The 24,146-nt window shown below is 45.1% G+C and overlaps 1 non-coding gene across 1 annotated transcript; it reads right to left on the reverse strand.

Annotated features, from left to right (window-relative positions):
• Positions 1-8,927: 8,927 nt before the first annotated feature.
• On the reverse strand, positions 8,928-9,030 carry LOC138984069 (U6 spliceosomal RNA). The gene has a single exon (XR_011461422.1). It is a non-coding gene; the product is annotated as a U6 spliceosomal RNA (small nuclear RNA).
• Positions 9,031-24,146: the final 15,116 nt, after the last annotated feature.

Raw genomic sequence — 24,146 nt, forward strand, 5'->3', positions numbered from 1 at the left:
AGTACTCTTGCCTGGAAAATCCCATGGACGGAGGAGCCTGGGAGGCTGCAGTCCATGGGGTTGCTAAGAGTCGGACACGACTGAGCGACCTCACTTTCACTTTTCACTTTCATGCATTGGAGAAGGAAATGGCAACCCACTCCAGTGTTCTTGCCTGGAGAATCCCAGGGTCGGGGGAGCCTGGTGGGCTGCCGTCTATGGGGTCGCACAGAGTCAGACACGACTGAAGTGACTTAGCAGCAGCAGCAGCAGAGCAAAGAGTAGAATTTGGGGAACCTTCTACCCTGTTGGTAGGAATGTAAATTGGTGTGGCCACTATGGAAAACAGTATGGAGGTTCCTCAAAAAGCTAAAAATAGGGTTGCCATATGATCCAGCAAGCCCACTCTTGGGATTATATATCCAGAGAAAACCATAATTCAAAAAGACACATGGATTCCTTTATTCATGGCAACACTATTTACAATAGACAAAGCATGGAAACAGCCTAAATGTCCATTGACAGATGAATGGATAAAGAAGATGTGGTACATGCATACAATATACCATATGATATATTCAGTGCAAGGACTGATGTTAAAGCTGAGGCTCCAATTCTTTGGCCACCTGATGCGAACAGCTGACTCATTGGAAAAGACTCTGTGGTACAAATGTACATATATATACATATACACGTGCATGTAAGTCGCTTCAGTTGCGTCTGACTCTGCAATCTTATGGACTGTAGCCCACCAGGCTTCTCTGTCCATGGGATTCTCCAGGCAAGAATACTAGAGTGGGTTGCCATGCCCTCCTCCAGGGGATCTTCCTGACCCAGGAAGGTCAGGAAGTGTCTCTTACATCTCCTGCATTGGTAGGAGGGTTCTTTACCCATGAGCCACCTGGAAAGACTATACATATATACACACACACATATACACACACATACATATAATTTAATCAATTTGCTGTATAGCAGAAATTAACAGAACATTGTAAATCATTTATACTTCAATAAAATACATTTTTTAAAAACTGAGTGGGATTTGGATGGCCAAGAAAGGGATTTTAAATATGGGACCTATTAGGGCATGTGTGCTGAAGGGAATTATCTGGTAGAGAGGGAAACTTTAGGACAGGGAGAGAGAAGGGAATTGAGGAGCAAAGTCCTTGCAATTCATCCATTTTTGTGGACAGGCAGCCTCGTAAGTGAAAACAGATGCAGGTCGGTGGGTGGCAGCGGAGGCGGGCAGAGGCAACCTTTATACTGATGGCTTCTCTTCTCTCAGTTAGATGCGTGAGGTCACTACCCGAGTGCAAGAGGTTTGTTTGGATTAGAAGGCATGACACTGAACTTTTGGACTGTGGGGGTTCAAGAGAATTTAGGAAACACTGCGGGTGGTGCTAAGATCGCACTCAGATTTACGATTGTTAACGTAAAAGAGGCCACTCCACCTGGTTGCCTGTTTTAACCAGTTCCATTCAGCTGCCTGGTTGCAGACACAGGGCAGGTGAAGAGCCTGATTTTGCCAGATTGCGATTTGCCAGACCAATACCACCAAAGGGGTATTGGGTGTTGAGGGTGCATGCAAGGTACCAGATAAAGTGGAGGGCTTGCAGTCTAAGCCAGGCAAGAAAGAAAGGGGGAAAGGGAGTGTGTTTGTAGGGGACAGAGTTCAGTTTGAAAAGATAAGAAAGTTCTGGAGATGGATGGTGATGATGTTTGCACAAAGATATGAATGTCCTTAATGCTACTGAACTGTACATTTTAAATGGTTAAAAATGATAAATTTTGTGTTATGGATATGTTACCACAATAAAAATTTTTTTAAATGTTGAATATCCCTAGAAGTCCAGTGGTTAGGACTTGGCACTTACACTGCCGTGACCAGGGTTCCACTCCTGATTGAAAAACTAAGATTCTGTAAGCTGTGTGGTGCAGCAAAAAAAAAGTACTATCTTGATCAGTCAGTTCAGTTCAGTGGCTCAGTTGTGTCTGATTCTTTGTGACTGCGTGGACCGCGGCACGCCAGGCTTCCCCGTCCATTACCAGCTCCCAGAGCTTGCTCAAACTCATGTCCATCGAGCAGGTGATGCCATCCAACCATCTCGTCCTCTGTCATCCCCTTCTCCTCCTGCCTTCAATCCTTCCCAGCATCAGGGTCTTTTCCAATGAGTCAGTTCTTCGCATCAGGTGGCCAAAGTATGGGAGTTTCAGCTTCAACATCAGTCCTTCCAATGAACACCCAGGACTGATTTCCTTTAGGATGAACTGGTTGGATCTCCTTTCAGTCCAAGGGACTCTCAAGAGTCTTTTTCAACACCACAGTTCAAAAGCATTGATTCTTCGGCGCTCAACTTTCTTTATAGTCCAACTCTCACATCCATACATGACTACTGGAAAAACCATAGTTTTGACTAGATGGATCTTTGTTAGCAAAGTAATGTCTCTGCTTTTTAATATGCTGTCTAGGTTGGTCATAACTTTTCTTCCAAGGAGCAAGCGTCTTTTCATTTCATGGCTGCAGTCACCATCTACAGTGATTTTGGAGTCCCCCCCAAATAAAGTCTGTCACTGTTTCCATTGTTTCCTCATCTATTTGCCACGGAGTGATGGGACCAGATGCCATGATCTTAGTTTTCTGAATGTTGAGTTTTAAGCCAACTTCACTCTCCTCTTTCACTTTCTGCCATAAGGGTGGTGTCATCTGCATATCTGAGGTTATTGATATTTCTCCGGGCAATCTTGATTCCAGCTTGTGCTTCCTCCAGCCCAGCATTTCTCATGATGTACTCTGCATAGAAGTTAAATAAGCAGGATGACAATATACAGCCTTGACGTACTTCTTTTCCTATTTGGAACCAGTCTGTTGTTCCATGTCCAGTTCTAACTGTTGCTTCCTGACCTGCATACGGATTTCTCAGGAGGCCGGTCAGGTGGTCTGGGTAGTCCCATCTCTTTAACAGTGACTTTCACTCATCACTATACGGTGAGAGAGGTGCTTCCAGCAGTCTTTCTCCGATAGGTGCGATCACCTGTTGGCAACAATTTCCTCCTTGAGGAAAAAAATAGGGAAAATAGGGGCTTCCCTGGCGGTCCAGTGGCTGGGACTCTGCTCTTGCAGTGCAGGGAGTGCCGATTCGATCCCTGATTGGGGGACTAAGATCCTCCACGCCACACGGCATGGCAAAAAATAAAAATATATTTTAAAAATGAGGAAAATAATACCTCACCAAACAGTTGTGGTGAAAATGAAACAAAATAAGATAATGCGTCATCAAAGTGATGCAAAATGTTTGAGTCATAAACTCTTAGACACACATCTAGTTTTCCCTGTGTGCATTTTAGCGATCTCATATGGATGCACTTCCCGTCGTTATAAAAAACACATCAGGCCTTATCTCTCAGCTATTTTTTCCTGAGTGGACACACTTATACTCCCGACCCTCAGATGATCTCAACACATGTTGTAGATGATCACCATTATTTTTCTTATAGAGTCTTAAGGTCCCTCCAGAGAGAAAACGTTCACGGCCACTCTGTGACCAGGCAGATTGCACCCCTGGCAGGTGGACAAGTGTCTCATTCCAACACAAGACAATTACTGCCACAGCCAGGAGGTTGGGCACATTTCAACATATTCAGAGTTTTCATGTTTTACTTAAACAGAGTTGTTGTTTAGTCACTCAGTCATGTCCAGCTCTTCTAAGACGCCATGGACTGTAGCCCACCAAGGTCCTCTGTCCATGAGATTTTCCAGGCAAGAATCCTGGAGTGGGTTGCCATTTCCTTCTCCAGGGGATCTTCCCCACGCAGGGATCGAACCTGCGTCTCCTGCATTGCAGGCGGATTCTTTACCACTGAGCCACCAGGGAAGCCCTATGTGAAAGCATTCATCATGGTTTTGATTAGCAAGTGGAATGACTTGCTCATGTTGTCAGCCCTACTTGTCATCATCAACCACAGGGCAGTTAGTGAGGGAAAGAACCAAGAGGCTTCTGTTGCCACAAAGGAGTCCAACATTTCTAGGGTGATTTTCCCATAGGCTGGAAAATTGGGCGACTCCCCGTGGTCACCACTAGAGGTCACTCTAGGGAAGCTCTACCTTGAGGTTGCAGAACTCACCGCAAAGGAATGCTGGCGTTTGGCTCAAAAAATGGATTCGACCTCGCTTCTGTTGGGACTCGCTGCTCCCGAGTGCCAGGAAATGTTTGCCAGGTCCCAACGATGAACCGTGGAGGAAATATCCAGTTGCGCCCTTTGCAATGGAAACCCCAATTCCCTGGAACCCGAACAGAAATCAAGAAGGAACAAGACTACCCACCCCCTCGCTCTCCCTAACCCCTAAATCTTTAACCACACGTTTCAATTCTTTGTGGTTACCGGAGAACACAAGTCATATTTCCCGGTTTACTGAATAAACCCCAACGCTGCATTTCCCCTGCCTTCTCCTGTGAAACATGTTTCGTCTCTGCTAGCCTAATCTTTTGGTTTTATGACCAAAGTGCAGAGTGTTATGGATTTTATTCTCGCTTTCTCAAACTTTTTCAGATTCCAATAGCTCAGCAGCCAGGTTTCTGGTGTCCTCCCATCTGGCGAGGATCCTCAGTGTCTGAACATTTTGTCTTTGGAGCCTCAGTGAAATAATGTGTAGAGTGTGTTTAAGTCAGAGCCTAGTCCTCAGTAAGCTCTTAAGAAAAGTGAGCTTGTGATAATTATTACTGTTGTTACGGGACTTGGACTATGACATTAAGATAATTGTCAAGACTAAGGGAAACAAGACTGATTGCAGGAACTCAGTGGCATCTCAAGGCCCCTCCCAAGGTAGCCAGACAACTTAAACCAGATTGTCTCTGAGAACAATCCTCTTGGGCAGTTTGGCTACAGATGCCATTTATTGCCTGTGTTTTATATGACCATATAGCTGAGGGTTTAACTGGCAGCTGGCAGAATGTCAACTGCATTACTCCTTTAACCCTTGTTGTTGTTGCTAAGTTGTGTCCGACTCCTTGCAATCCCATGGAGTGTAGCATTCCAGGCTCCTCTGTCCTCCACTATCTTCTGGAGTTAACTCAAATTCATGTCCATTAAGTCAGTGGTGCTAACCATCTCATCCTCTGTCATCCCCTTCTCCTTTTGCCTTCAATGTTTTCCAACATCAGAGTCTTTTCCAGTGAGTTGACTCTTTGCATTAAGTGGCCAAAGTATTGAAGCTTCAGTTTTAGCAACAGTCCTTCCAATAAATATTCAGGGTTGATTTCCTTCAGGATTGACTGGTTTGATCTCCTTGCAGTCCAAGGGGTTCTCAAGAGTCTTCTCCAGCACTGTAATTCAAAAACATCAATTCTTCAGTGTTCAGCCTTCTTTATGGTCCAACTCTCACATCTGTACATGACTACTGGAAAAACTATAGCTTTGACTCTACAGACCTGTGTCGGCAAAGTGATGAACCCTTTTTGTTAATAGCAATACAGTTAGAAAGAGAATGAACTTGTCCTGAGTTCCAGCTATGTTTCAGGGCTCTGTGTTAGGCACTTGGCTCAATTTATGTCATCTAATTAAACTTCAGGGTCCTCAGTCATAATAATGGAAGGATATTGTGAGAAATAGTCAGTAATATATCTTTACTTGCTTGCTTTCCTTATTTTTAATAGATTTTTCTGATGTGGACCATTTTACAAGTCTTTATTGAATGTGTTACAATATAGTTTTGTTTCATGTTTTGGTTTTTTTGGCTGCAAGGCATGTGGGATCTCAGCACTGACCCCACCCCTTGCCCCCCGCAAGCAGGGATTGAACCCACGTCCCTTGTATTGAAAGGCAGAGCCTTAACCGCTGAACTACCAGGGGAGTTCCTTTTTTTTTTTTTTTTTTAAATTATCTCTATTTTTGGCCATGCGACTTTCAGGATCTTAGTTCCCCCACCAGATTTTAACCCTGGGCCCTTAGCAGTGAAAGCACCAAGTCTTAACCATTGGGCCGCCAGGGAATTCTCAAGTCTACCTGCTTTCTTCCTACAGCTTGTTTTATTTGAAAACAGGATAGGATGGCTTATACATCAGTTATAATGCTTTTTACTTTTCAAACTCTTCCTTTTCCTCCTCCTTCTTCCACTTCTTTTTGTCTGAGTGTTTCATGAGACTTTACCCGGTCACAAAACCCTGGGAAGTTTACTCAGGCTATCTCTGTTCTGCTTCTGAGTTCCAAAATAATAAAGCGGCTTGTTTCACAGTCTTCCCAGAAGCCTTTTTAGGTCTAGGAATCAAACTCCATCCTTCAGTCTTTGGCTCGGCTCAAGAAATCAAATCTCCACCCTCTCCCAAATTAATGTGAGCATTTGAGCTTTAGGAAAATTAAATCTCTACAAGCATCATCATGAGTTCAGAGCAATATAAATACCAGGGCTGCCTACAGACCAGAAGGGAGTGTCATCTTCACTCCCTCTGAGATTTAGGAATGTCAGATGGGCAAAACCTTCTGCTTTATATAGCTGAGCTTATAGACGTGCTAGCCTGAGACGAACGAGGCAAGCAGCTCTAAAGTTTTGAAGGATGCATGGAGAGAGAAAAGTGGAGTAAAAGATGCTGTCAGAGGTCTTTCTTGATATTTTGAACCGAGAAAGTTCTGGCCTGGATTGGAGGCCGAGAAAAGAGAGCCCACAGTCACAGGAGTAAATGAGGGGTTAGAAATTGAATGTAAATGGAAGATGAAAGAACTTGGATGGGCTTTCATTTAATATGTTTTTAAAATATTTATTTATTTGGCTGCGCTGGGTCTTAATTGTGGCACTCGGGATCTTCGTTGCATCATGCAAGATCTTTCATTGCAGCAGCTGCTGCTGCTGCTAAGTCGCTTCAGTCGTGTCCAACCCTGTGCGACCCCATAGACGGCAGCCCACCAGGCTCCGCCGTCCCTGGGATTCTCCAGGCAAGAACACTGGAGTGGGTTGCCATTTCCTTCTCCAATGCATGAGAGTGAAAAGTGAAAGTGAAGTCGCTCAGTTGTGTCCAATTCTTCGAGACCCCATGGATTGCAGCCTACCAGGCTCCTCCGTCCATGGGATTTTCCAGGCAAGAGTACTGGAGTGGGGTGCCATCGCCTTCTCCTTAGTTGTAGCAAGTGGGATCTATTTCCCTGATCAGGGATAGAACCTGGGCCCCCTGCACTGGGAATGTGGAGTCTCAGCCACTGAACCACCAGGGAAGTCCCTCAGTTAGTATTAAAGGGGCAAAGGCTAATGAGTGTCTCAAGTACACGGAAGATGATCACCACTATTTTCCTTAATGACTGAATGCCGGATAAATTCCAGCTTGGTGAATTCAGATTAGATCCAAGTGAAAACTTTCTGATGTAAACTTAAGTAGTGGAATGGGTTACCGAGGTCACAAAATCTTTCAGTTTGGTGATTCAGTACCCTTTTGATTGACAGAAGATTGGCGGCAAGTGGGTGACCTCTCTTGGCTCCATATTTATGCACGGTTACTGTGTTAACAGTAGAGTAACAAATAGCCCTGTTTATCTACTAAACAGGTGCGTCCTGGGACTTGAGCAGGTTTAAATTTCCCCAGTGGATCCTGGATAAATATATATGTATTTTACAGAATAGAAACTGGACTCCAGGAGGCCAGTGGGGAGAATGCAGGAAGGGACCCTTGGCTTCTGATCATTGTCTCCTCTAACCTGTCCTCCGGCCCCTCCAGCAGCTGAAGGCAAAACTATGTGACCCAGAGTATCCCTGTCCGGGAGGAGAGCAGAGGCCCTAAACCCTCGGGGAATGTTGGCAATGCGGGCTTGGCACACGGGGAATGTGGGGAATGAGTCCACAGTCCAGAGTTCAGATCTCACAGTTTGACTTTGCCCCGCCCTGACAGCGTCTGCCTCATATGAGGGGCTCTGCGTGGGGAGCTGTGAATCCTGCTTCTGAATCATATTGCTTTTCTGAGCCTGTGGGTCTTATTATAGCTAAGAAGACTTCACCCAGTCTGGCTCAGGCCGCAGAGAACTAAATATGCTTTCAAAATACTCCCTCCACTTGGGGTCCAACACGAACACACAGGCAGCTGTCTTTACTACCTCAGTGTCTTCTGCCCTTCAAAACTCATTTCCCTCTGAAGTTGATTTAAAAAAAAAAAGGAAGTATAGTTGATTTACGATGGTCTGTTAGTTTCAGGTGTAGAACAAAATGATTCATTTATATATATATATATATACACATATTCTTTTTTGGATTCTTTTCCCTTACAGATTATTACAAGATATTGAGTACAGTTCCCTGTGCTATACAGTAGGTCCTTGTTAGTTACCTTTTTGTTTTTGGCATGTGAGATCTTAGTTCCCTGACCAGGGATCGAACCTACTTCTCATTGGAAGTGTGGAGTCTTAAGCGCTGGTCTGCCAGGGAAGTCCTATTTTATTTTTAGTAGTAGGTATCTGTTAATTCCAAACTCCTAATTTATCTCTTTCCCCTTTGGCAACCATAACTTTGATTTCTAAGTCTGTGAGTCTATTTCAAACAAATTTTTTCAATATTGAAAATTTCTGGGAAGATACTCAGGAAACTAGCATATTAGTTGCCCCACAGAGGGGAACTGTGAGATGAGGGGTGGGAGGAAGACCTATTTTTCACCCTTCTTTGTTTCTTTTGAATTATTCATGTGCATGAATAGGTATATTCCAAAATAAATATGATAATTTTTTTAACAAAAGGTTTATAAAACTCTGTGTGGAATTTCACTTAACTCCTTTTTTATTTTCTTTTTTTAAAAAAAATTATTTATTTTTAATTGAAGGATAATTGCTTTACAATATTATGCTGGTTTCTGCCATAATGCATGGATCAGCCATAGGTATACATACATACACCCCCTCCCTCTCACATCTCACCCCTTCCCACTCCTCCAGATTGTTCCAGAACCCCAGGTTGAGTTTCCTGAGTCATACAGAAATTCAAAACTATGGAACACTTTACAAATTTGCATGTCATCCTTGCACAGGGGCCGTGCTAATATTCTCTGCATTGTTCCAATTTTAGGATGTGTGCTGCCAAAGCACACCACTTAACTCCTTTTCTTCCAAGTCAGATTTTTCCCTCCGTCTTACTCAGCTCCCCATTTCACAAGGACTGCATCTGCCTTTGACTAAACACTCACCGTGGCCTAGGCGTTGGGCTCAGCATCTTCTGTTCATTATCTCACTTTCTGGTTGGGATTCCTTGCTCTCACTGCCAAGGGCCCAGGTTCAATCCCTAGTGGGGGAACTAAAATCCCACAAGCTGCATGGCATGACCAACCAACCAAACAAAGGCACAAGTCAGTGAGAAGTTTCTCTAGTTACCCAAATTCTACAGGTGAAGAAACTGAGGCTTCGAGAGAGAGGTCCCATAGCTGGTAAGTATCAGGTCTGCTATTTAAACATGGGTTTAATTGACTGGGCCCCAGTAAGAATCTGCCTGGAATGTGGGAGACACGGGGTTCAATCCCTGGGTCAGGAAGATCCCCTGGGGAAGGGAATGGCAACCCACTCCAGGATTCTTGCCTGGAGAATTCCATGGACAGAGGAGCCTGGCAGGCTACAGTTTATGGGGTCCCGAAGAGTCGGACACGACTGAGTGACTAACATTTTCACTTGTTTTTTAAAGAGTGCTTTATTGGTATTTTAAAAATCTTTATGTATTTATTTATGGCTGTGCTGGGTCTTCACTGCTGGCACAGGCTTTCTCTAGTTGCAGCAAGGGGGCTCCTCGAGGTGGCGGCTTCTCCTGTTGTGGAGCACGGGCTCTAGGTGCACGGGCTTCAGTAGCTGCGGCTCCTGCGTTTAGTTGCCCCTCGGCGTATGGAATCTTCCACCATCAGGGATCGAACTCACATCCCCTGCACGGGCAGGCGGATTCTTAGCCACTGGACCACCAGGGAAGCCCTGGGCCCCGCTTGTCACCCTCACAGCCTGCTGCTGAAAGAACAGTGATGTGTCAGCTGCCAAACTTATTAGGAACTTTCTCACAAACTCCTTTGTCAAACAAGCCCTTAAAAGCCGCAAACGTGATGAAACAGATTTAATGCACATTCTTCGGCCAAAGGAAAGCTGGGTTCTCAGCACATGTGTCTTTTCGTGTTGGGGGCACTGATTATTATGCAGAACGACTGACTCATGGGCTTATCGAAGTCTTGAGCCTCTGATCCCCCGCAAGCAAATCCTGAGCCAGGACCCTCTCAGTGGGACACATCTCAGGCAGCATTCAAATGGAAAAGGGGACACTTCTGCTTCGAGTTTGAAGACACCACCAGTACGTGCACCAGCCCTATATCTGGCTGAAGCTGGAAAGCTCTCGGGCTCAGAGCAAAGCTGTGAGAATCTTAAAGGCCCCGTGAAAGGACAAGTCCCCGCATAACTGCTAGTTTCTATGGACACAGAAGAAAAGACGGGATTGCAATGAAAAATAGCTAAGCAGCCAGCAATTCGAGATGAGGCCGCAGAAGGCCAGGTGGACTGACAGCTGACAGTATATCACACACTCTCATGAAGCCCCTATAACCCAAAGATAGCAAAGAAGTTTTATAAAGAGCCATCAATTGTTCCAAGTTTTTGTGTTGAAATCAAGGCAAGGATCTGGTCATCACCCTTAAATAAACTTGCCTTGCTTCATGTAGCTTATTCACACCGTTAGGGAGAGGATTTGTGAAATACTTTATATAGTTTTGCAGCATAAAAGCATCTTCACAGGGAATTCCCTGGTGGTCCAGTGGTTAAGACTATGCTTGCATTGCAGATATTCAATCCTTTGGTCGGGAACTAAGATTCCGAAAGTCAGATACTGCAAGCCACGCATCTTCACGTGCATTATCTCATCTAACCCAGGATCTTCATGTGCGTCATCTCATTTGATCAAGAGTGGGTCCTTGTCCACCTCCAGTCCAAGTACCTCTCTCTCCACCCCGACCCCCCAAGCAACCACCTTCAGTGGGCTGCCTTTGCATAACAGACCCTGGGAAACAGCAGCAAGGAAGGTTCTTGGTCTGAAGGTTCTGTCCAAGGTCAAGTGTTTTGGGACATGTTGTTGTTGTTGTTTAGTCACTAAGTTGTGTCCAACTCTTTTGCAACCCCATGGACTGTAGCCCGCCAGGCTCCTCTGTCTGTGGGATTTCAAAATACTAGAGTGGGTTGCCATTTCCTTTTCCAGGGGATCTTCCCAACCCAGGGATCGAACCGTAGTGTCCTGAGGCTCCTGCATTGGCAGGCAGATTCTTTACCACTGAGCCACCAGGGAAGCCTTTGGGACTTATATTTGATTTTAAATAACGAGGGTCACAATGATTCGGTGTTAGCACCAACACAACGTTTAAGGGAGATTCTCCCACCTTCCTTCTCAAAGTTTGTATTCATGATGCTCTTGAAATTAGCCATTTCCAAATGGGAGCGACCCCTGGAGTGAGCCATGTGGAAGCAAAGGGGAAAAAGACAGCCTGAGCCCTGGGAAGCTCTCCTTTCTCAGTGCTCACCCATGGCCCTGACAGATCCTAGCGTGATGCTACCCTCCAGGCTATGCAGGACTGATTGCCACCATTCCAGTGCTGCCACCCTGGGAGTCTGACTCCCAAGTAATAATCAAGACTTCTAGACAAAATCGCAGCTAGAGATGTTCTGTGGCTGAAGGAGTCTTTCCATGAGACATGGAAACTTCTCTTAGAGCAGTGTTTTTGTTTCTTTGTTGTTTTTTTTTTTACTTATGTTTATTTTTGGCTGCACTGGGTCTTCATGGCTGCGCCCAGACTTTCTTTAGTTGCGACGAGTGGGGCTGCTCTCTAGCTGCGGTGAATGAACAGGCTTCTCATACAGTGGCCTCTCGTTGCTGGGCGCAGGCTCTAGAGTTTGGGCTCAGTAGTTTGTGGGGCACGGGCTTAGTTGTCCTGCAGCAAGCGGGATCTTCCCACACCAGAGATCAAACTGGCGTCCCCAGCATTGGCAGGCAGATTCTTAATCACTGGACCACCAGGGAAGTCCTAGAGCAGTGTTTTAAACTTTTTTTTTTTTTACAAAAAATTTCCCCCAAGAGGGAAAAAGTAAACTGAATTTCTCCTTCATGAAGGAAATTAAATACTAAGAAATAAGATTGTATAGGGTAGAGTTGAGTTTTGGAAGACCACAAACTCTTACAAAATCTTGTTTTTTTCATCTTCCAAGAACTGATTTTTCCCCCCTTTAGGAGCAATACTTCTTTCAGTGAGAATTCATTTGGTAGGGGAAATTCAAATGTTTATGTTTCAGAAACATAATTTCTCCCCCTAGATGACCTCTTAAACATCATTCTTAACTTGGGAATTATGAGTTCTATCAAGCAATTGATATTACAATGCCAAATAGAAAAATAGAAAACTGTGTGTTTTTTCTTATTGAGTTTTTTCCTCCGCTTCCCCCCATCCCCCCAAATCAGGTAAATTTGGTCTTTATCACTTTTTCAGTTTCTAAATCTTCAACTACACATGAATAACTTGAGCCAAATTGTTCTTCTGCAACTATGGAATAGCCTGGATTCCCCTGGGTGTTTATCGAGGATAAAGAAAACAAAGACAGCTACATACTGTACCTTCAAGTTAAGCCAGGATTTTCCCTTCCAGTCTAGAAGCTGAAGGGGCACGTTTGACTGGGATCGATTGGGGTGCAGGCCCCAGGAATCTGCTCCCCCACCACATGTCCCCTCCCCTCGTAAACTGGGCTTAAGCTCTCAGACTCTCAGACAGGGTGTGTTGAATGACAAGCTTAGGACTTACCTTCAGTCCTCAACCCACAGCCCATTTATTACGTGATCCTAAGCAAAACCACTTGGCCTGGTTGTCCTACTTCTCGGCCTTCTAGGCTACAGATACGATAAGATGTTAATCACCTCTGTAGGCCATTTCACAGGGATGTCCTAGGTCATCATCGAAAAAACGCTCTGTTGTTGTTTTGCCGCTAAGTCACGTCCGACCCTTTGTGACCCCCTGGACTGAAGCACGCCAAGCTGCCTTGTCCTTCATTATCTCCCAGGAGTTTGCTCAAATTCATGTTCATTGAGTCAGTGATGCTATCTAACCTTCTTATCCTCTGACGCTCTCTTCTTTTGTCTTCAATCTTTCCCCGCATCAGGATCTTTTCCAATGAATCGGCTCTTCGCATCAGGTGACCAAAGTATTAGCGCTTCAGCATCAGTCCTTCCAGTGAATATTCAGGTTGATTTCCTTTAGGGATGGACTGGTTTGGTCTCCTTGCTCTCCAAGGGACTCTAAAGAGTCTTCTCCAGCACCCCAATTCAAAAACTTCAATTCTTTAGCACTCAGCCTTCTTTATGGTCCAACTCTCACCCAAAGGAAAGGTGGCAAGTGAATTCAAGGGTTTATTCTGAGAACAGCAAATAGACCTGAAGTTCAGTCCAATAAAGACATTCAGGCAATACTAAAGTTCGTTTGGTTCTGAACAGCACAGTCACCACACCCATGATAAAATCAAAACAAAACCAAGGCAACAACCTGTGTTCGTTGGCGGTTACACCCTCGGTGACCTGCTCAGGCTTGGGGCTGTCTTCTCTTGAGCCCCGGAGTGCCTCCCCGGGGGCACCTGCTTTCTGAACTGACATTGATCTTGCAGTCCTTACTGCGCCAGTGGGCCCCTGAGGCTGGGCCCCTCAGGTGGGCAAGGTGGTGGGTGGGCAAGGTGGGCTGAGGGGTGTGGGCAAGGTGGGTCACACCTGAGGGGTGTGACACCACTAACCTGACAAAGGATTGTCCAGAGCTCAGCAGAGACACCTGGAGGGGTAGTCCCAGGTGTTTCCCTCAGGCAAATCTGCCCTGCTCCTTCTTTTTTTATTTTTAATGTTTTATTTAGGATTTATTTTGGCTGTACTGAGTCTTAGTGCTGGTGCATGGTATGAGGCTTCTTAGATGTGGCATGCAGACTCTCAGCTGTGACATGTAGGATCTAGTTCTCTGACCAGGGATCGAACTGCACTGGGAGTGAGGAGTCTTAACTACTGGACCACCAGGAAAGTCCCTGTTCTGATCTTTCTCTAAGGCTGGTGGGTCTTGAGAGTCCCATAGCTAATTTGCTTCCATCTACACGTCCTGACCCTGGAAGTGGGACAAGCTCCCTGGGGAGAAATGTCCATCACTGTGAGTGGATGAACCTCAGTCCTAAGGGGCTGACAGGTGGTTTGAGCCTGAGCTGAAGGGCTGGGAAAGACCTCGGTGGCACTTGATCCCTAAAGGACTAATTTTCTGGAAAAAAAGGGTATTCTACTTTCAGATATTGGCAGCACCTCCAGACACTAACCAGTCACCTCATATGTTTCTGCCCCTGACCCGAAAGGACCATAGATGAGACGATGCAGGTGGATGGATTCAAATCCATCTCTCCTCTTAGAAAATGAAGTAGCATAAGCCTTGTTCGGGAAGGACCTTATAGAGGAATCTGAAACTGGTAATAGTTTTTCCTCTGGAGGCATTTTCTGTCATTCTCAGGCCAACTGCTCACCTCTTGGGTCACCTGGAAGTGATCAGATTCTAGGGTCAGGCAGGTGTCAGTTGCGTTAAGACTCTCAAGACCGATAGCATCCCCTGGTGGTCCAGTGACTAAGACTCTGTGTTCCCAATGCAGGGGGACTGGGTTTGATCCCTGGTCAGGGAACTAGATCCCACATGCTGCAACTAAGATCCAGGGTGGCCAAATAAATATTTTTTATATATATTTTTTAAAAGACTGATATCATTTAAGCCAAACTGACCATTTGGCTTAAGGTATTTATCCACTACAGGAGGCTGTATAGTGAAGCATTTAAGAGCCTGGTTTCTGCACCACATGACCCAGCAATCTCACTCATAGGTGGCTATCTACCAAAGAAAAACACGTCCACACAAAGACACACATCTGCACGTGTTCATAGCAACACTATTCATAATAGATGAGGAGTGAAAAGCGCTCAAGTGGCCACCAGCTGGTGAATGGGTAAACAGAACGTGGCCTATCCATATGCTAGAAGATTACTCTATAATGAAAAGGAATGGAGTGCTGGTATATATCATACCATGGATGAATCTCAGAAACACGGTGCCGAGTGAAATAAACCAGTCACAAAAGATCACAGGCTGGGACTCCCCTGGTGGTCCAGTGGTTAAGAATCCACCTGCCAGGGGACACGGGTTCAATCCTCAGTCTGGAAAGATTCCACATGCTGTGGAGCTACTAAGCCCCTGTGCCACAGCTACTGAGCCCGCAAGCCCTAAAGCCTGTGCTTCAGAGAGTAGGGGCCGCTACAGAGTAGCCCCTGCTGGCCGCAGCAAGAGAAAACCTGCGCACAGCAATGAAGACCTCGTGGAACCTAAAATAAATAAATTTTTAAAGGTCCCAAGCTGTATAATTCCAATTACACGAAATGTCCAGGATCAACAAAGCCATAAAGACAGGAAGTAGACGAGGTTTACTGAGACTGGGGGAGGAGGTTGGGGACAAATGGAATTGAGTGTTAGGGGCGACGGGGTGTCTTTTCGGGGTGCTGAAAATGTTCTCTAATTGGTGTGGTGACGTGGCGCAACTCTGTGAACATACCAAAAGCCATTGAATGACACCCTTTGAATGAGTGAATTGTATATGACATATGAATTATATCTCAATAAACCTTTTGAAAAAAAAAAAAAACTTGGCCTCTAGAGCCAGACCGCCTGGCTTGAATCCTGCTTGGTCACTTATTAGCCCTGTGATCTGGTGGTAAGCTACTTGGACCCTCTGGGCCTCACTTTTCTGACCTCTGAAATGGGAATGGTAGTATTTCTATCCTCACAGGGTTATTATGAGTTATATGGAGCAGACAGTGCATAGTACATAGTAAACCCTACACAAGGGTTGACAATATTAACCTTGGGTTAACCTAAAGGTTAACTATTATGATATTATTATTATCATTATCATAACAGGAGTCACATGTGTCTCCCAGGACATCCCCTAGCTGGTGATGAGACTCAGGTCTCTGTAAGAGGATGCTTAGAAAGCATGAAGTCAGAAGCAGGTGCATATTCTTGTAGGTACTTCATCAGACCTTGGAAAGCCCTTCATTCGCTCATTTGTCAAAGTCATGAATATGTGCCAGGCACTGTTCTAAGTGCTGGGAAAGCAGAAGTGACCAAAATAGATTCAATTTCCTGTTCCGATGAGGCTTGTGTCCTCATGGAGGAGACAGACAATGAACAAATAAACAAGAAAATATAGAAGATAGACATCAGTACTCAAAAAAAATTTTTAAGGAACTTTTCTTATGGTTCAGTGGTTAAGACTGCATTTCCAATGCAGGGGGTGAGGGTTGGATCCCTGGTCCAGTAACTAAGATCTCACATGCCTCAAAGCATGGCCGAAAAGTAAAAATAAATAAATCATTTGAGAATGTGTGTGTTTTTTTTTTAATTGAAAAACTAGTGGGATCTTGACTAGGGGCATGTCAGATTGGGAGTCAGAATCATCCACCCAAGCTGCTCCCAGATTCCTGACTCATATTAATAGAAACTGTCTGAGATAATAGATGCTTACTGTTTTTGAAATACCAAGTTTAGGGGAATTCCCTGGAGCTCCAGTGGTTCGGACTCTGTGCTTTCACTGCCGAGGGCCTGGGTTCAGTCCTTGGTCAGGGAACTAAAATCCCACAAGCTGCATAGCAGCGTGACAAAAATAAAAAACCCACCAAACTGCAGGCAATTTGTTACACAGTAACAAATAGCTAATACATCATAGTGAGCACCTGAGATTTTAGTCTAAGTATGATGGGAAGCCGTGCAAGGATTTCAAGCAGGAAAGTGATGTGATGTGTGTCATGCTATGAAAAGATCCCTCAGGCCACTGTGCAGATTGGATTGGTGGGCTGGGGGGTTGCTGGAGAAGAAAACAGGGTCCTAATTAGGAGTTGTTGCAGTAGTACAGCAGGTGTTGAGAGTGGCCTGGACCAGAGTGGGAGAGTTGGAATGAGAGAAGTGGATGAATTAGGATGGCAGTTTGGAATTAGAGCCCGTAGAGTTTGCTGATAGTCGAATACAGAAAGTGAGGAAAGGGAAGGGATGAGAGACAGGTTTTAGCTGGAGCAGCTGGGTATTGCTAGTGCCACTTACTGTGCAGCGGGGACGTGGAAGAAAGGAGCCGGTAAAGGAAAGGGGCGTGAACTTGGCTTTGAATGCTTTAAATCTGAGATGCCTGTGGGGCTGCCCTGGTGGTCCCGAGGCTAGGGGTTCACATGCCTTGCAGCCAAAAAAAACAGATCGTAAACAACAGAAGCAATACTGTAACGCGTTCAATTAAGACTTGAAAAATGGTCCACATCAAAAATATTAAAAAAAAATAAATTTGAGATGCCTATTAGACATCTAAGTGGAGCTGTTAAGTAAGTGAATCTGGGGTGAAGAGGAAAAATTAAGCCTGATATAAGTGTGGGACTCACCAGCATATACATGGCATTTAGGATGGCAAGACTGAATTTGACCAAGTGATGTGACTTACATGAGACTCGAGCAGAGAGAAGGTCCTCCCTACTCTGATATCTGGGGTGCTGAACAGAGGAGGAGCTAGTAAGGGGGATTGAGAAGGAGTAACCAGTGATGTGGGAGGTGAACCAGAGTGACCCAGAGGCCAGCAGAAAAATGTATTCTTCCGAGAGGGGCGGAGCACACCAAGAGTAGCTGTTTATGTTTCAGGAAGCACGTCTGTTATCCTCTGCAGTCCTAACTGCTCACTGACAAACAGCACTCCTCTGCAGGATGTTTTACTGTTTCTGTAAAGCGCTCCATCCTGTTTGATTAACGTGCGCGCTCTGTAGATAAGCCAGTGTTCTCCTGCACTGGGAGGAAGCTGGTTGCCTCCTCCCGTCGGCATATGCCAGAGTAGAGGACCCCTGTGACAGCTAAGTAAATGTTGTTCAGGATCAGCAGGGATTTCCTTGGTCTTTTTAGATCTAGACAACATTAACTTGAACCCTGTTGGAAAGAATTCTCTGCAGAATCTTGTGTTCTCATGAGCTTTTCTGGTTCCCAGCTGAACTGGTTACCTTCAAGGATTCTCCCACAATTCTACTGGTGGAGTTCCATTGTCCATACCCTGCCCCTTAATTTTCACTAAGCCAGTCACTCACACAGGCATCTTTATGAGTACATCTCTCTGTTGAAGGATTGCAGAGATGCAGGGGTTTATATTGTAGAAATACCAGCAACTGTATTGTATTTATGTACTAGCCGCCTCCCACAGCTTGCTGGATCTTAGTTCCCTGATCAGGGCTGAACCTGTGCTCTTGGCAATAAGACCATGGAGTCTAACCAATGGCTCACCAGGAAATTCCTGAAACACAGGCAATTTTAAATCCATACCAGGGTATATTTTTTCCTAAAAGTGCTTTGCCATTTCCACACTTCAGGCTTCAACCTCCCTTCATATCACTCAGCCTTCCTCTCTGCTCCTTCCTTTCTTTCTCATGCAGCTCCAATTTTGGGGTTCCTTTTGTCATGCAGAGCATTTGGGCTCATTCTCTTACTGCTTTGGCGCTTGCTGACCTAGGCCTTTTCGGTCTTGTCTTTCTTGAAAATATTTATCAAGTATTTTCCTAAACAAAGAGAGTTTCCTTCCTTTTCAGGACTTTTGGTACCACTTTGAGGACATGAAGGTACATGTAAACAGCCAGCACTCTGATTATCTATGAGGGATTACAGAGCAGTAAAGTGCTGTCCACGCTCTCACAGAGCTTAAAAGCTGGTTAATGACATGATATTCATATCTAAGGTGCTAAGAAACAGTGCAAGAAGGAGTCCAGAATGCCAGATGAAGAAGCCTCGAGTTGGTGTTTGGAGATAAAGTGCTGGCAATAGTTCCTGGGGATGGGGTGGGGCATAAGGATGCCGGCTGCCTTGTCACTTGGCACCTGGACCATATCCTATGGCTTCCTGTCTCCACTGGCTCCTCTTTCATCTGCAAATTCATCTTTCTTCCTTCCAAACCTGTCTCATTTCTCTATTTATAAGCATGGGGTGGGCAAGGGAGCATTCTCCTTTTACTTCAGGTAATAATAACTTTCGGAGAAGGCAATGGCAAGCCACTCCAGTACTCTTGCCTAGAAAATCCCATGGACGGAGGAGCCTGGTGGGCTACAGTCCATGGGGTCGCGAAGAGTAGGACCCGACTGAGCAACTTCACTTTCACTTTTCACTTTCACACACTGGAGAAGGAAATGGCAACCCACTCCAGTGTTCTTGCCTGGAGAATCCCAGGGACTGGGAAGCCTGGTGGGCTGCCGTCTATGGGGTCGCACAGAGTTGGACACGACTGAAGCAACTTAGCAGCAGCAATAATAACTTTCATGGGTCCCCAGAAAAATGCCTCTGACCTCCTCTAGCAGGATTCTCTGCCGCAGCCCCTCCATGAAGTGCACCAAACTCTCTGACTACAACAGGCGGAGCACGTGTGTGCTAAGTCGCTTCGGTCGACTCTTTTCGATCCTATGGACCTTAGCCCACCAGGCTCCTCTGTCCACTGAATTCTCTAGGCAAGAATGCTCCCAATCACTGATAAGCGGTGAAATGTGGCTTTCATGCTGGAAGATTACAATGGCTGCTTTGGCGGCACTCAGAAGATCTGGCTGTCAGTGAGCTGCTGTTATTTCTGGAAAGGAAGCAACACAGAAGCCTCTCCTACCTGGAATCCCAAAGATCAGTAAGAGGACACAGTGATGGTGTCTCACCTGAGGCTACACAGGGTTTCTCAACCTTGGTGCCACTGACATTTTGGACCAGGTAACTCTTTGTTGTGGAGGCTGTCCTGGGCCTGTGGCTTGTTCAGCAACAATTCTTTAGCTCTACATATTAGATGCCAATAGTAGTCTTCAATCTGATGACCAAAAATGTCTCCAGATGTTGCTAAATGACCCTGGGGAAAACCTTACCCCGTTGAGAGAGGAGACTGTTTTATACATATGAAAGTGAAAAGTGTTAGTCGCTCAGTCGTGTCTGACTTTTTGTGACCCCCGTGGACTGTAGCCCGCCAGGCTCCTCTGTCCATGGGATTCTCCAGGCAAGAATACTGGAGTGGGTTGACATTCCCTTTGCCAGGGGATCTTCCTGACCCAGAGACTGAACCTGGGTCCCCTGCATTGCAGGCAGATTCTTTACTGTCTGAGCCACCACCTCTCTATATCTGTAATGATATATGCGTATATCTATATATAAATAGCTATTTATGTATGTTTATCTATAGATACATATATATCCTGGACATGAATTTGAGCAAACTCTGGGAGATAGTGAAGGACAGGGAAGCCTGGCGTGCTGTAGTCCATGGGGTCAGAAAGAGCTGGACACAATTTAGTGGCTGAACATATATGCATATATATCCATATATGCGTATATATATATTTAATATTAAATATAGTTCAGTAAGAATATGTGCCTATATATGTATTTCTTACTGAGGTATAATTTAAATACATGAAAACATACAGATTTTAGGCATATAGTTTGATGAGTTTTGACAAATAGATAAACCTATGTAAGTCTCACTCTAATCGATGTAGACAACACTTGCTTCATCCTTCCAAATTTTCCTCATGTCTCTTTTTAAAAACTACTTATTTGGCTGTGCCAAGTCTTAGTTGTGGCGCGTGAGATCTTCGATTGCAGCATGTGGGGTCTAATTGCCTGACCAGGGATTGAACACAGTCCTCTGCATTGGGAGTGCAAAGTTGTAGCTGCTGGACCATCAGAGAAGTCCCCCTCAGGCCCCTTTGATGTCAGTCTTCACCTACACCCCAATCCCTGTCTGAGGCGTTCATATAATGGCATCACGGTGTGTAACCCTCTCTGACTCCCTGCCTTTAGAATAATGTCTGTGAAATTCACTCATGTCGTGATGTGTATCGGCGGTCTGTTTATTTTATTGCTGTGGGGCGCTCCCTTGCATGGATATACCATCATTGTTTGTCCATTCTTCCGTTGATGCACATTTGAGTTGTTTGAGGTCATTATGAACCAAGTCTTTATGGAGATATTCACGTCATCCAGAGATTTAAATTTCAGAAAGAGTGGGAGCTCCCTGGTGGTCCCATGGTTAGGACTCAGCCCTTTGGCCACAAAACAAAGATTCTGGAAATGGAATGTAGCCAGGTGCTTGCATTTTGTTGTAAAGTCGTGCCCTTGTTTCAGGACTGCTCTTCAGGAGAGCAAATGAGTGTTGCCTCATTCTCAGCATCATTTACAACAAAGTTCTCCCAGAAGACCCCTCAAGGGAATCAAAGGGTTCAAGACAAGGCCTTCATCAGTGAGACATGACTACCACTTTCTCCTAAAAATGTCACTTACAGCTTAGAGACAAACGGCTCCTGCCAGCTGAGGGAGGAACATATGAGCTGCCCAGTCAAGAACCAACATCCCAGACCATTTCAGCTGCCTCACCTCCCAGTTATCCTCAGGCCCGATTCCAAATGCCAGGGCCTGTCATCAGTGCCTCTTTCACAGCCTCTGGGCCATTTCCTCCACTTCCATCCCCTCCAAACCTTCCTCCTGAGTTACCTGAAGCCCTTGTTTGTTTGTGAACAAAATCTCCAACAGCCTCAGCATCTTCAGAGGACTCTGGCTACCCACTCCTTCACCCGAGAGTGGCTTTCCCATGAAGGGGCCACTGCTCCTGAAGCTCTTGAGTGGAGGGAGAATTCTCCCAAATCCAAGTTGGGAAGGGAAGCAGCAGCATAGTTTTCTATGCTTTCATGGTTCCTTCCAGACCATTCTGCTTCTTTCATCCTGAAAACTCCCTTTTTTGAGGTGGTCCTCTGGGACCCCACCTTTCACACTTGGCTCCGAGTTCTACTATAAGCCTGAGTGGACACCCCATCCAGGAGCTTAGTTGCTAAGTTGTTGTTGTTGTTTTGTTAAATTGAGAAATCCTTGACATACGACATTGTGTAAGCTTAAAGGGTGAGTTTTCCTGGTGGCTCAGTGGTAAAGAACCTATCTGCAACACAGGAGGAGATGTGGGTTTGACCCCTGGGTCAGGAAGATCCCCTGGAGAAGGAAATGACAACCCACTTCAGTATTCTTCCCTGGGAAATCCCATGGACAGAGGAGCCTGGCAGGCTGCAGTCCATGGGGGTGCAAGAGAGTAGGACATGGCTTAGCGACCAAACAATAACAAGTTTAAAGGGGAGCACATTTTTTTTTCTTTTGACCACACTGTACCACATGTGGAATCTTAGTTCCCAGGCCAGGAATTAAACCCACGCTCCTTGTGTCGGAAGCACAGAGTCTTAACCCCTGGACCACCAGGGAAGTCCAAGGGTAGAACCTGTTGATTTAATAATACATTTTTACGTATTGCAATGATGATCGCCATAGTAGTATTAGCTAATACCTCTAACATGTCTCTTAATTATCATTTCTTTTTTGTGTGTGGAGGACATTTAAGACCTAGTCTTTTAGGGAATTCCCTGGTAGCCCACTGGTTAGGACTCTCCACTCTAGGATCCCACTAGCCAAACGGGTGCAGCAAAAAAAAAAAAAAAGACCTAGTCCCTGGTGGCTCAGCTAGTAAAGAATCCGCCTGCAATGCGGGAGACCTGGGTTTGATCCCCGGGTTGGGAAGATGCCCTGGAGAAGGAAATGGCAACCCACTCTAGTATGCTGACCTGGAGAATTCCATGGACTGTATAGTCCATGGGGTCACAAAGAGTCGGACATGACTGAGCGACTTCACTTAGCAATTGGAAGTATGTAACACAGTATTGCTGACTATGATCATGATGTTGTGTTTTCCATCTCGAACTTAACTTTCTTGTAGTTGCAAGCTGGCTACTAAGTTTCCTGCCCTCTTATGTGATAAGAATCCCTAACAACCAGGTTATTTCAGCCCCTGACTCCCATGCCACCCTCTGGACCTTGTCATCATTTGAATGAACAAAGAAACAAGAAAACAAATATATTTAGTAGTATTTAGAGATATTTAGAGAAATATCAAGCCCCTGCTTATACTACAAGGCCCCACTCGTATCCACCCCACTCTGCTAACAGATTCAAGGAGTGGGTGTTGGCCATCAGATCCTGCAAGAGAACCAACTATGTTAAAACATACACACACACACACACACATTGCTGAGAATAACTTCTAACAAAGTACAGAGGGTTGTACGTGTTATCCAGAGAATTCGCAGGTCGGGGCTGAATTATATTTCCAAAGTCCAGACCAACATCATCCAGAGACCTGCTGTGTATACAATAACACTTACAGATGAGTGCGTGCGTGCACACTAAGGCGTTTCAGTCGTGTCCGACTCTCTGTGACCCCATGGACTGTAGCCCACAGGGCTCCTCTGTCCATGGGATTCTTCAGGCAAGGATACTGGAGTGGGTTGCCATGCCCTAGTGCAAAATGCATTTAATTAGGTGTTTGCTCAAATATATGTTCTCACTGAAGCTTTCTGTGGTCTCCGCATCTCAAACGAACCCAATCCTCGGCATTCTCCATTCACCTCCCCAGCTATTTTTCTGTATATCATTTACCACCATCTGACACACTATTTTACTTACTTTTTTTTTTAATCTGTCAGCAACTCCCCTCATGCCTCCAAACTACAATGGGAGCTCCTAGAGGGGAAGGATTTTTATCTACTTGTTCATTGCTGTATCTGCCACCCCCCCCAACCCCCATACACAAAGGGTTGGAATTATTTCCTAAAGCAGTACTATCATAAAAAGAGATAATCAAGAGTTGATCCTTTTTTGGTTCTTTATCACCTGCTGTCAGATTGCCCAGCACAGATATTATAACAATGTAGATTGCAATAAAAAATTAATGTTTAAACTTACCAGTTTCACTACAGTTTCAGCATTATTAAATTTTATTATTTTATTTAACAGAACAGATGAGAAACGGCTCCTCTGGGTTTGTTTTAATTTAATGTTCTTTGGTTATTAGCGAGATCGAAACTTTCTGCCAAAGTAACAATTCCTGCAACGTGGATGGACCTAGAGATTGTCGCACTAAGTGAAGTAAGGCAGAGAAAGACAAGTATCTGTGATGCCGCTTATATAAGGAATCTTAAAAAAGGGTACAAACAAATTTATCTACAAAACAGAAATAGAGTTACAGGTGTAGAAAACAAATTTATGGTTACCAGGCGAAAAGTGGGGGGAGGGGCAAAC

Source organism: Bos mutus, chromosome 19 (genome assembly GCF_027580195.1).
Source record: "Bos mutus isolate GX-2022 chromosome 19, NWIPB_WYAK_1.1, whole genome shotgun sequence".
NCBI classification, from domain to species: Eukaryota; Metazoa; Chordata; class Mammalia; order Artiodactyla; family Bovidae; genus Bos; species Bos mutus.